The sequence below is a fragment of the Trifolium pratense genome, linkage group LG6 (assembly GCF_020283565.1).
Source record: "Trifolium pratense cultivar HEN17-A07 linkage group LG6, ARS_RC_1.1, whole genome shotgun sequence".
Classification (NCBI taxonomy): Eukaryota; Viridiplantae; Streptophyta; class Magnoliopsida; order Fabales; family Fabaceae; genus Trifolium; species Trifolium pratense.
Window position 1 is genome coordinate 9,578,944 of NC_060064.1, and position 12,078 is coordinate 9,591,021.

At 25.7% G+C, this 12,078-nt stretch overlaps 1 long non-coding RNA gene across 1 annotated transcript; it reads right to left on the reverse strand.

Moving 5' to 3' along the window:
- Positions 1 to 5,404: 5,404 nt before the first annotated feature.
- LOC123888164 lies at positions 5,405 to 6,469 on the reverse strand. The gene is made up of 3 exons (XR_006801992.1): positions 6,418 to 6,469; positions 6,127 to 6,278; positions 5,405 to 5,500 (listed from the first exon to the last, which is right to left on the reverse strand). It is a non-coding gene; the product is annotated as an uncharacterized LOC123888164 (long non-coding RNA).
- Between the last annotated feature and the right edge of the window lie 5,609 nt (positions 6,470 to 12,078).

Here is a 12,078-nt window from a genome sequence, read left to right on the forward strand (position 1 = left end):
ATTTTTTTCTTCGAGTATTTGTCACTATTCTAACTTTTTTAATAGATAAAATGTGTATGTATAATGAACTATGCATGTCATACCGGAGTTTTGATCCAACGTGAGTTGAACTTCCCATCTTTGATCGAGAATTCGCATATTTTGTTGTCCCCAAAGAGAAATATAATTTTGCTCGAATGGACAATCAACACTTTTGACGTGTGATAGAACAAGAATGAAAAACAACAAAAGAAAAGCTTGACGAGAAAAATTCATAGTGTTTCTTTTTAAAAATAATATGTGAAATTGTTTAATTGAGTCTTATTACAAGACACGAATACGTGAAAAATTCATAGTGTTTCGTTTCTTTTTATATATAGAGAGGACACGATAAGACAGACACGACTGGACAAAAAATACGATAGAGACAAAAAATAATATAAGAAGTTGGATAGAGATATTACATTATCCGATGATGTGTTTGATGCACACATGATAAGAAACATGTGTTATGTGTCATCAAATATTTGATTGAGAAAAAATATGATAAAAGATTTTACCGTGTCACTATATCAAAAAAAATAAAAAAATTACCATGCCTCTTATCTTACCCACCAAATAAGTCCTAATGTTTGATAAGTCAGCATATATAATATATTTTTATTATCAAGTAGTCTGGTCAACATATATAATATAATATTATAATAACTTAATATTAAAGTTTATCATGTGCCGCCTCTTTTAGTTAAAATTTCATCCTTGATAAAGGCTCGATTAAAACAAACAAAATATATGATTAGAAAATAATTTATACAATTAAGCACATAAACTATAATTTTAAATATAAAAATTCTAAATTAATAATTAATAAATTATACACATATCGGTAATCTCATTATTATAGTACATTATTAGAACTATATGCCCTTGCATCAAAAAAAGAACTATATGCCCTTATAAAATTGCTAAAAAAATTTGAAACTAATTAATAAAATTAAAATATATATTAGAACTATACCAACTAATAATCCCTTACCAAAAAAATACGAACTAATAATCCAGCTCAATATTATTATCCCAATTCCTAATAGGCTATAAAATATTATGGATATGTTTGGATTTACTAATTTTTAAGTTTATGAAAAATATTTTATGCAAATAAATAAGTTTTTATGTTAATTCGTAAATTCTCGCTGACGAAAATTGTATTTTTATAAATTGTACTTTCATAAACTATTTTGATAAACTTATGAATAATACATAAAAATTTATTTATGTGGATAAATATGTTTTCCAAATGCTCTACAATGATAAACTCCATAATCAAAGGTTATAATTGCTACTACCTTCGTCCCAAAATAATGGTCTTTTATGCATACAAATGCATAATTTGAATCATTAATATCTTTAGTTTTCTTTTATGAAAAATTATAAAAATTTAATATTGTGAAAATATTCATTGAGACAAATCAAACAATATTATATTTGCTAATATTTGTCTTTATACATTAGTAAAAAAATACGGTAAAAATAAATATCAACAGGGACAATTCTTTTGGGACGGAGGGAGTATTTGCTATAACAAGTGACAACAACGGGTACCACCAATCCTCTTCATCTACCAATCCATCCCCTGTTGAAACTTGCAACAACAAAAGAGTATTCATTTTCGATGTTAGACCATCTCTAATGGTGTAGTACTTATGATACTTATTAGTATTACCATTGGAGTACCACTCATTTGAGTACCTATTAGGTATCGCTTCTAGAATAAGAACTCTCTCTCTCTCTCTGTCTCTTCTTGAACCCACTTTATTTTTCATTAAAATATTCTTTTCATGGGACCCATTTTATTTTATATATTCAATTTGAATTAATGGATAATTACACAAAAATATATTTTTTGGTACATCACAAAAACACAATTTTTGAATAGGCGTACTCATCTTCATCTTCAAAATTAATTGTTTTTTTGGTACATCACAAAATTATTATTTTTTTTTAAATTATGTAATGTTATTTTAAATTATATTTTAATTATGTAATTTTTAAAACTTGGCAATATTATTTTAAAATAAATTTTGAATTTTAATTATTTTTTCGAATTATAAAAATAAAATAGTACATACTAATTTTGTAATTTTATCATTCAATCAATTTATATTATAAAATAGATAATTAAATAATAAGTTATTGTAATGATGCGGAGTTATTGATGGGACCTATTTTAGAACTTTTTAAGACGTGTTAGGTTGGAGGGGTTGAGTACATATTAGGTACTATTATTAAAAAATAATAAATTAGTGACGTGTCCATGTGAGACTAATTTAAGAACTCAAATTTGGAGTTCTCCATTAGATTTCAACTGTGAGATTAGGGATGGCAATTGGACTCATACCCAATGGGTATCCGCAAAAAATACCCACAATGGGTAGGGTAAAAACCCGCATTTTGGGTACGGGGACGAGTATGGGTAATTACTCGCAAAAATGAACGGGTATGAGTGCAGATACAGATACCTTAGTACCCACCCCGCCCCATACCCATATAGTATATATTTATTTATTTTATTTATATTATCATATAATAATATATGTATATCAATTTTTAAAAAATACAACACTATTAAACTATTACACATTTTTAATAAAAATATATATTTATAATATAGTGCAAACACGATATGAGTATGTCAATAAGGATATGAACTTTATCACGAGATTAATAATAATTTTGTTTATGATTTTAATGAGTCAACACTAAAATCTCTGAATTTTTATTAATTTTATTAAAATGATATGATATTTTATAATTGATCAATTTATTTTTAGCAAAAATGCGGGTAACGGGTACGAGTATGGGTACTTGAATACCCAGAGGGTATGGACATGGGTACAAAGATTGTTACCTACGCGGATATGAGGATGCGTACGTGTATTTTTTCAAACTGCGGGTATGAGAATTGATACTATAGTACCCTACCCATTGTCATCCCTATGTGAGATGTTTAAAGCTTCATTAACTGCTAATGCTTCCATATGAGATTTGAAGTGAGCCAACAATTAATTTTAATGGTGCCTAAATTTATTTCATCTAAATTAATTCTAGAAGTCACGAAAGTGTGCATTCAACTTTAACTAGTATCCGGACCCGTGCCAAGCACGGGTAAAATGAAACTACAAAAATAACATTTTAATATTAAAATTTTCAAAATTCTCAAATAAAAAGAATATAAATATAGGATATCGTATTAATATATGAATATAAATATAAATCCGGGGTAAATCTCAATGTAAAAATATAGACTCGTGTGTAAAATTTTTTTTAAAAAAAAAAACCCAAACAAACAAAAAAAAAAGTTAAATTCGATAGTAAAATAAATATTAAACAAAAATCCAAAAAAAATTATCATAATATATCTTATATTAGTTAATTTTCACATCAATATCCTCCGAATAAAATAAATATAGAACCTAGTATATATTATAAATAAAAAATATGTCTTTGTATTAATATATGAACAAACATACGGTTCCTATAATAATATATTTTTTTGGTATTCGTTTATCAAAAATATATACTTTTTGGTATTTACCATCTTGTTCTTAGGGGAAAAATTCTCTGATAATTAATAGTTCGACCGCCATGTGCATATATATCCCCAAATAATACATGTGCAAATTTCTCACATAAATAAAAAAATAGATCATATATAAATAACAAAATAAAAAGAACACGGGCCACATAAAAATACAAAAAAAATAGGTCTATGTATTAATATATGAGTAAAAGTATAAAATCCTGTATAAATGTCTTAAAATAAAAGTATATAACCACGATAAAAAATATAAAAAATAAAATAGATAAAAAAAATAGGAAAATTAATTAAAAAAAATAGGAGAATGTCTTAAAATCCCGTATAAATGTCTTAAAATAATTGTACTATTTTCCTCCTTTTTTTTTTGAACAATTCTCTTACTCCTCTTTATTATTAGTCTTCTCTTTTTCTTTTTTTTTGGTACAAATTATTGGTCTTCTCTAAATAAATAAAAAATTAATACAGAAAATAATCTTAACGTAATCAAATAAATTTAATCCACTCTAAGAAAAGAATATCATTGATCCCGTCAAGTTCTATCGCAACCAACTTGGTCTTAATGCATTCCTTTCATAGTCTTTCTATACATCTGCAAATAAAATATAATAAATGATTAAATCCAATATAAAACATTGCTTTGGATATTTTTAAGGTACAATAAATATAATAAAATTAATGTATGCAATAAAAAGAATATTGCTTAACGATGTGAATTTTTTGTACAACTATTAATAGAAGGTTGCATCGCCTATTTCGTTATAGAATGTTTTTAATAACGTCCAATTTTGCATATTATTAGTATTAATGGTACAACTATATGTCATCAATTGTCTATGTAGAATTTGAATTTTTGGTTTCTCATGTGAATTATGTGAATTAATTGTTAAAGCCATATGAGAAGAGAAACCTTTTGGACATGCCATGTGTAGAAAATTCTTTGAAAAAAAGGACTCAAATCACGGGTAAAAACGTGTTTGTAAATTCTTTTTCCCATGAAACTTATTAAAACACAAAAATTCATATTTTAAATTATTCTATTTTACTTTTCTTAATAAGTATGAATTTTTTTATTTATTTATAATATAAAACGAAGGAAAATTTCAATACTACTATGATTTCTTTTTCTCAAATTTAACTTCCTGTTTATCCACTACTTTTTTGTTTTTACTAATTATATATAGTACCTTCTTACTAAATCTCTTTTTTAAATACTTTTTCTTTCGACATTGTAGTATTTTCTTACCAAATATTTTTTTTAATCAATCCTTACCAAATGTTTTGATATGAGTGTGTCATCTGTAATCAATAGCAGTATTATTACTGAAAAGAGAAAATATAAAACAAATTACTTGTTTGAACTAAGGATTAAAAAACAAATCATAAAATACTGTAATCAATATAAAATATATTCTTAAATTATATCTCTAAATAAAAAACAAATCATAAACTATTCTAAACAGAAACAAATTTTGTTTTTGACAATAAACAGAAGAAAAAAAAATTAAATCCTAATGAAATCCTATTGAGTTAGTCTATAGGTAAACCTTGACACTCAAACTTGATACTCAGGACTTAGTGGTTGTTTGTTTAGTACAATAATTATAAAATAAATAGTTGTTTCGGACGTTGTTGTAGGCTTGTTTTTGAAGAGGGTTTAGCTCCAAAAACTTCTGAGCATTCCACCAATACTTAGAGGAATAATTACATGGTTGAAGATTAGTGCTTTGTGCTTGGCAAGCATTGATGCCAAATGATCTATAGTGAGCTTCAAAGGGTGCATCATTCCAGTTAATTGGAACTCCATTAGAGCCCCATGGATTAGTCCATATTGTTGCATAAACCTTCATTGCTTGTGTTCGATAACTTCCTCCTTTATCTTTGCTATTCTTGAACACTCTTATAGGTGTGCCATCCACAAAAAATCTGAAACATTTCATATAACAAACTAATATTTAGATTTGCAAACTAAGATCTTCAATTATTTTCATATAAAAAAAGTACATACAATTATTAAGGATCTTCAATTTGATTTCAAAAGGTCATCTCAACTATTTTTGGAAAATTCATTATATCTAATAGTCTGATTGGTAGGGTTTTAAAGGCTAAGTCCATATTTTAAAATATATTTGATATTTTAAAAATAAATAAAATCAGAGAACAATATGATGAATAATTGTATAATATTTCAATTGCAGTTAATTAATTTTAAAAAATATTTTATAGTGCCAATAATTTAAAAGAGAAAAGTAAGCCCTCTCCACCTTTCTAAAATATTTCAATCCAAACATACGTACCTAATATTTTATACATATTTTTCAATCACAAAAATATGGTTTAATCTAACTTATTTAAAGGAGAATATTAAGTTAAAATGTCAAATTAATCACATGGGGTTTATAAATTCTATTTAAGCCTAATATCATCCTAATGTGAAATTTTGAGTTTTTTCAAATCCTTACAAAAAAGATAAAAAATAATAATTCTACAGGAACAAAAAATAATACAAGGCAAGAAAAAAAGAGAAGAATAATGAGAATATTGTTACATACACTATGTGTTTTTCATTCAAAAGAAGTGTGTAATCATGAAAATCTTGCCCATTAATATAAATGTTTGTGTGCAATATAGGAGGTTGATTAAGATTGCCACCTAAAAATTCAAAGTCAATTTCATCTCGAGTAGTCCCGGTATCAGAAATCAACTGCAACAAATAGAAATTGAGAAGCAATAATAAAATTATTTAAGTTTAAAGTGTAAACTAATACTATGAATTAAAATAAATTCATATATACACGTGCAAAAATAAAATCACAATAATATTGATATATAAGAAAAAGTACATAAAAGGTAGTGATCACGGCAGTTGAATCCTTTTTAGGCAACTTAATTCTCATGCTGAACCATCCGAAACCATAGCTTTGAACAGATTGAAAACCAGAACCTAAGATTAAAACAATTGTTAGAAATTTTTTGTTAAATAATGGTTATTGCTTAAAATCACTAGAAAAAGTTAAAATAACAACGTAAATTAGAGACAAAATAATTATATTATTCATCAAATTTAGCGTCGCTAACACTCAAGCGAAGATATTTAGAAATTTTTTTCTTCGAGTATTTGTCACTATTCTAACTTTTTTAATAGATAAAATGTGTATGTATAATGAACTATGCATGTCATACCGGAGTTTTGATCCAACGTGAGTTGAACTTCCCATCTTTGATCGAGAATTCGCATATTTTGTTGTCCCCAAAGAGAAATATAATTTTGCTCGAATGGACAATCAACACTTTTGACGTGTGATAGAACAAGAATGAAAAACAACAAAAGAAAAGCTTGACGAGAAAAATTCATAGTGTTTCTTTTTAAAAATAATATGTGAAATTGTTTAATTGAGTCTTATTACAAGACACGAATACGTGAAAAATTCATAGTGTTTCGTTTCTTTTTATATATAGAGAGGACACGATAAGACAGACACGACTGGACAAAAAATACGATAGAGACAAAAAATAATATAAGAAGTTGGATAGAGATATTACATTATCCGATGATGTGTTTGATGCACACATGATAAGAAACATGTGTTATGTGTCATCAAATATTTGATTGAGAAAAAATATGATAAAAGATTTTACCGTGTCACTATATCAAAAAAAATAAAAAAATTACCATGCCTCTTATCTTACCCACCAAATAAGTCCTAATGTTTGATAAGTCAGCATATATAATATATTTTTATTATCAAGTAGTCTGGTCAACATATATAATATAATATTATAATAACTTAATATTAAAGTTTATCATGTGCCGCCTCTTTTAGTTAAAATTTCATCCTTGATAAAGGCTCGATTAAAACAAACAAAATATATGATTAGAAAATAATTTATACAATTAAGCACATAAACTATAATTTTAAATATAAAAATTCTAAATTAATAATTAATAAATTATACACATATCGGTAATCTCATTATTATAGTACATTATTAGAACTATATGCCCTTGCATCAAAAAAAGAACTATATGCCCTTATAAAATTGCTAAAAAATTTTGAAACTAATTAATAAAATTAAAATATATATTAGAACTATACCAACTAATAATCCCTTACCAAAAAAATACGAACTAATAATCCAGCTCAATATTATTATCCCAATTCCTAATAGGCTATAAAATATTATGGATATGTTTGGATTTACTAATTTTTAAGTTTATGAAAAATATTTTATGCAAATAAATAAGTTTTTATGTTAATTCGTAAATTCTCGCTGACGAAAATTGTATTTTTATAAATTGTACTTTCATAAACTATTTTGATAAACTTATGAATAATACATAAAAATTTATTTATGTGGATAAATATGTTTTCCAAATGCTCTACAATGATAAACTCCATAATCAAAGGTTATAATTGCTACTACCTTCGTCCCAAAATAATGGTCTTTTATGCATACAAATGCATAATTTGAATCATTAATATCTTTAGTTTTCTTTTATGAAAAATTATAAAAATTTAATATTGTGAAAATATTCATTGAGACAAATCAAACAATATTATATTTGCTAATATTTGTCTTTATACATTAGTAAAAAAATACGGTAAAAATAAATATCAACAGGGACAATTCTTTTGGGACGGAGGGAGTATTTGCTATAACAAGTGACAACAACGGGTACCACCAATCCTCTTCATCTACCAATCCATCCCCTGTTGAAACTTGCAACAACAAAAGAGTATTCATTTTCGATGTTAGACCATCTCTAATGGTGTAGTACTTATGATACTTATTAGTATTACCATTGGAGTACCACTCATTTGAGTACCTATTAGGTATCGCTTCTAGAATAAGAACTCTCTCTCTCTCTCTCTGTCTCTTCTTGAACCCACTTTATTTTTCATTAAAATATTCTTTTCATGGGACCCATTTTATTTTATATATTCAATTTGAATTAATGGATAATTACACAAAAATATATTTTTTGGTACATCACAAAAACACAATTTTTGAATAGGCGTACTCATCTTCATCTTCAAAATTAATTGTTTTTTTGGTACATCACAAAATTTTTTTTTTTTTTAAATTATGTAATGTTATTTTAAATTATATTTTAATTATGTAATTTTTAAAACTTGGCAATATTATTTTAAAATAAATTTTGAATTTTAATTATTTTTTCGAATTATAAAAATAAAATAGTACATACTAATTTTGTAATTTTATCATTCAATCAATTTATATTATAAAATAGATAATTAAATAATAAGTTATTGTAATGATGCGGAGTTATTGATGGGACCTATTTTAGAACTTTTTAAGAAGTGTTAGGTTGGAGGGGTTGAGTACATATTAGGTACTATTATTAAAAAATAATAAATTAGTGACGTGTCCATGTGAGACTAATTTAAGAACTCAAATTTGGAGTTCTCCATTAGATTTCAACTGTGAGATTAGGGATGGCAATTGGACTCATACCCAATGGGTATCCGCAAAAAATACCCACAATGGGTAGGGTAAAAACCCGCATTTTGGGTACGGGGACGAGTATGGGTAATTACTCGCAAAAATGAACGGGTATGAGTGCAGATACAGATACCTTAGTACCCACCCCGCCCCATACCCATATAGTATATATTTATTTATTTTATTTATATTATCATATAATAATATATGTATATCAATTTTTAAAAAATACAACACTATTAAACTATTACACATTTTTAATAAAAATATATATTTATAATATAGTGCAAACACGATATGAGTATGTCAATAAGGATATGAACTTTATCACGAGATTAATAATAATTTTGTTTATGATTTTAATGAGTCAACACTAAAATCTCTGAATTTTTATTAATTTTATTAAAATGATATGATATTTTATAATTGATCAATTTATTTTTAGCAAAAATGCGGGTAACGGGTACGAGTATGGGTACTTGAATACCCAGAGGGTATGGACATGGGTACAAAGATTGTTACCTACGCGGATATGAGGATGCGTACGTGTATTTTTTCAAACTGCGGGTATGAGAATGGATACTATAGTACCCTACCCATTGTCATCCCTATGTGAGATGTTTAAAGCTTCATTAACTGCTAATGCTTCCATATGAGATTTGAAGTGAGCCAACAATTAATTTTAATGGTGCCTAAATTTATTTCATCTAAATTAATTCTAGAAGTCACGAAAGTGTGCATTCAACTTTAACTAGTATCCGGACCCGTGCCAAGCACGGGTAAAATGAAACTACAAAAATAACATTTTAATATTAAAATTTTCAAAATTCTCAAATAAAAAGAATATAAATATAGGATATCGTATTAATATATGAATATAAATATAAATCCGGGGTAAATCTCAATGTAAAAATATAGACTCGTGTGTAAAATTTTTTTTAAAAAAAAAAACCCAAACAAACAAAAAAAAAGTTAAATTCGATAGTAAAATAAATATTAAACAAAAATCCAAAAAAAATTATCATAATATATCTTATATTAGTTAATTTTCACATCAATATCCTCCGAATAAAATAAATATAGAACCTAGTATATATTATAAATAAAAAATATGTCTTTGTATTAATATATGAACAAACATACGGTTCCTATAATAATATATTTTTTTGGTATTCGTTTATCAAAAATATATACTTTTTGGTATTTACCATCTTGTTCTTAGGGGAAAAATTCTCTGATAATTAATAGTTCGACCGCCATGTGCATATATATCCCCAAATAATACATGTGCAAATTTCTCACATAAATAAAAAAATAGATCATATATAAATAACAAAATAAAAAGAACACGGGCCACATAAAAATACAAAAAAAATAGGTCTATGTATTAATATATGAGTAAAAGTATAAAATCCTGTATAAATGTCTTAAAATAAAAGTATATAACCACGATAAAAAATATAAAAAATAAAATAGATAAAAAAAATAGGAAAATTAATTAAAAAAAATAGGAGAATGTCTTAAAATCCCGTATAAATGTCTTAAAATAATTGTACTATTTTCCTCCTTTTTTTTTTGAACAATTCTCTTACTCCTCTTTATTATTAGTCTTCTCTTTTTCTTTTTTTTTGGTACAAATTATTGGTCTTCTCTAAATAAATAAAAAATTAATACAGAAAATAATCTTAACGTAATCAAATAAATTTAATCCACTCTAAGAAAAGAATATCATTGATCCCGTCAAGTTCTATCGCAACCAACTTGGTCTTAATGCATTCCTTTCATAGTCTTTCTATACATCTGCAAATAAAATATAATAAATGATTAAATCCAATATAAAACATTGCTTTGGATATTTTTAAGGTACAATAAATATAATAAAATTAATGTATGCAATAAAAAGAATATTGCTTAACGATGTGAATTTTTTGTACAACTATTAATAGAAGGTTGCATCGCCTATTTCGTTATAGAATGTTTTTAATAACGTCCAATTTTGCATATTATTAGTATTAATGGTACAACTATATGTCATCAATTGTCTATGTAGAATTTGAATTTTTGGTTTCTCATGTGAATTATGTGAATTAATTGTTAAAGCCATATGAGAAGAGAAACCTTTTGGACATGCCATGTGTAGAAAATTCTTTGAAAAAAAGGACTCAAATCACGGGTAAAAACGTGTTTGTAAATTCTTTTTCCCATGAAACTTATTAAAACACAAAAATTCATATTTTAAATTATTCTATTTTACTTTTCTTAATAAGTATGAATTTTTTTATTTATTTATAATATAAAACGAAGGAAAATTTCAATACTACTATGATTTCTTTTTCTCAAATTTAACTTCCTGTTTATCCACTACTTTTTTGTTTTTACTAATTATATATAGTACCTTCTTACTAAATCTCTTTTTTAAATACTTTTTCTTTCGACATTGTAGTATTTTCTTACCAAATATTTTTTTTAATCAATCCTTACCAAATGTTTTGATATGAGTGTGTCATCTGTAATCAATAGCAGTATTATTACTGAAAAGAGAAAATATAAAACAAATTACTTGTTTGAACTAAGGATTAAAAAACAAATCATAAAATACTGTAATCAATATAAAATATATTCTTAAATTATATCTCTAAATAAAAAACAAATCATAAACTATTCTAAACAGAAACAAATTTTGTTTTTGACAATAAACAGAAGAAAAAAAAATTAAATCCTAATGAAATCCTATTGAGTTAGTCTATAGGTAAACCTTGACACTCAAACTTGATACTCAGGACTTAGTGGTTGTTTGTTTAGTACAATAATTATAAAATAAATAGTTGTTTCGGACGTTGTTGTAGGCTTGTTTTTGAAGAGGGTTTAGCTCCAAAAACTTCTGAGCATTCCACCAATACTTAGAGGAATAATTACATGGTTGAAGATTAGTGCTTTGTGCTTGGCAAGCATTGATGCCAAATGATCTATAGTGAGCTTCAAAGGGTGCATCATTCCAGTTAATTGGAACTCCATTAGAGCCCCATGGATTAGTCCAT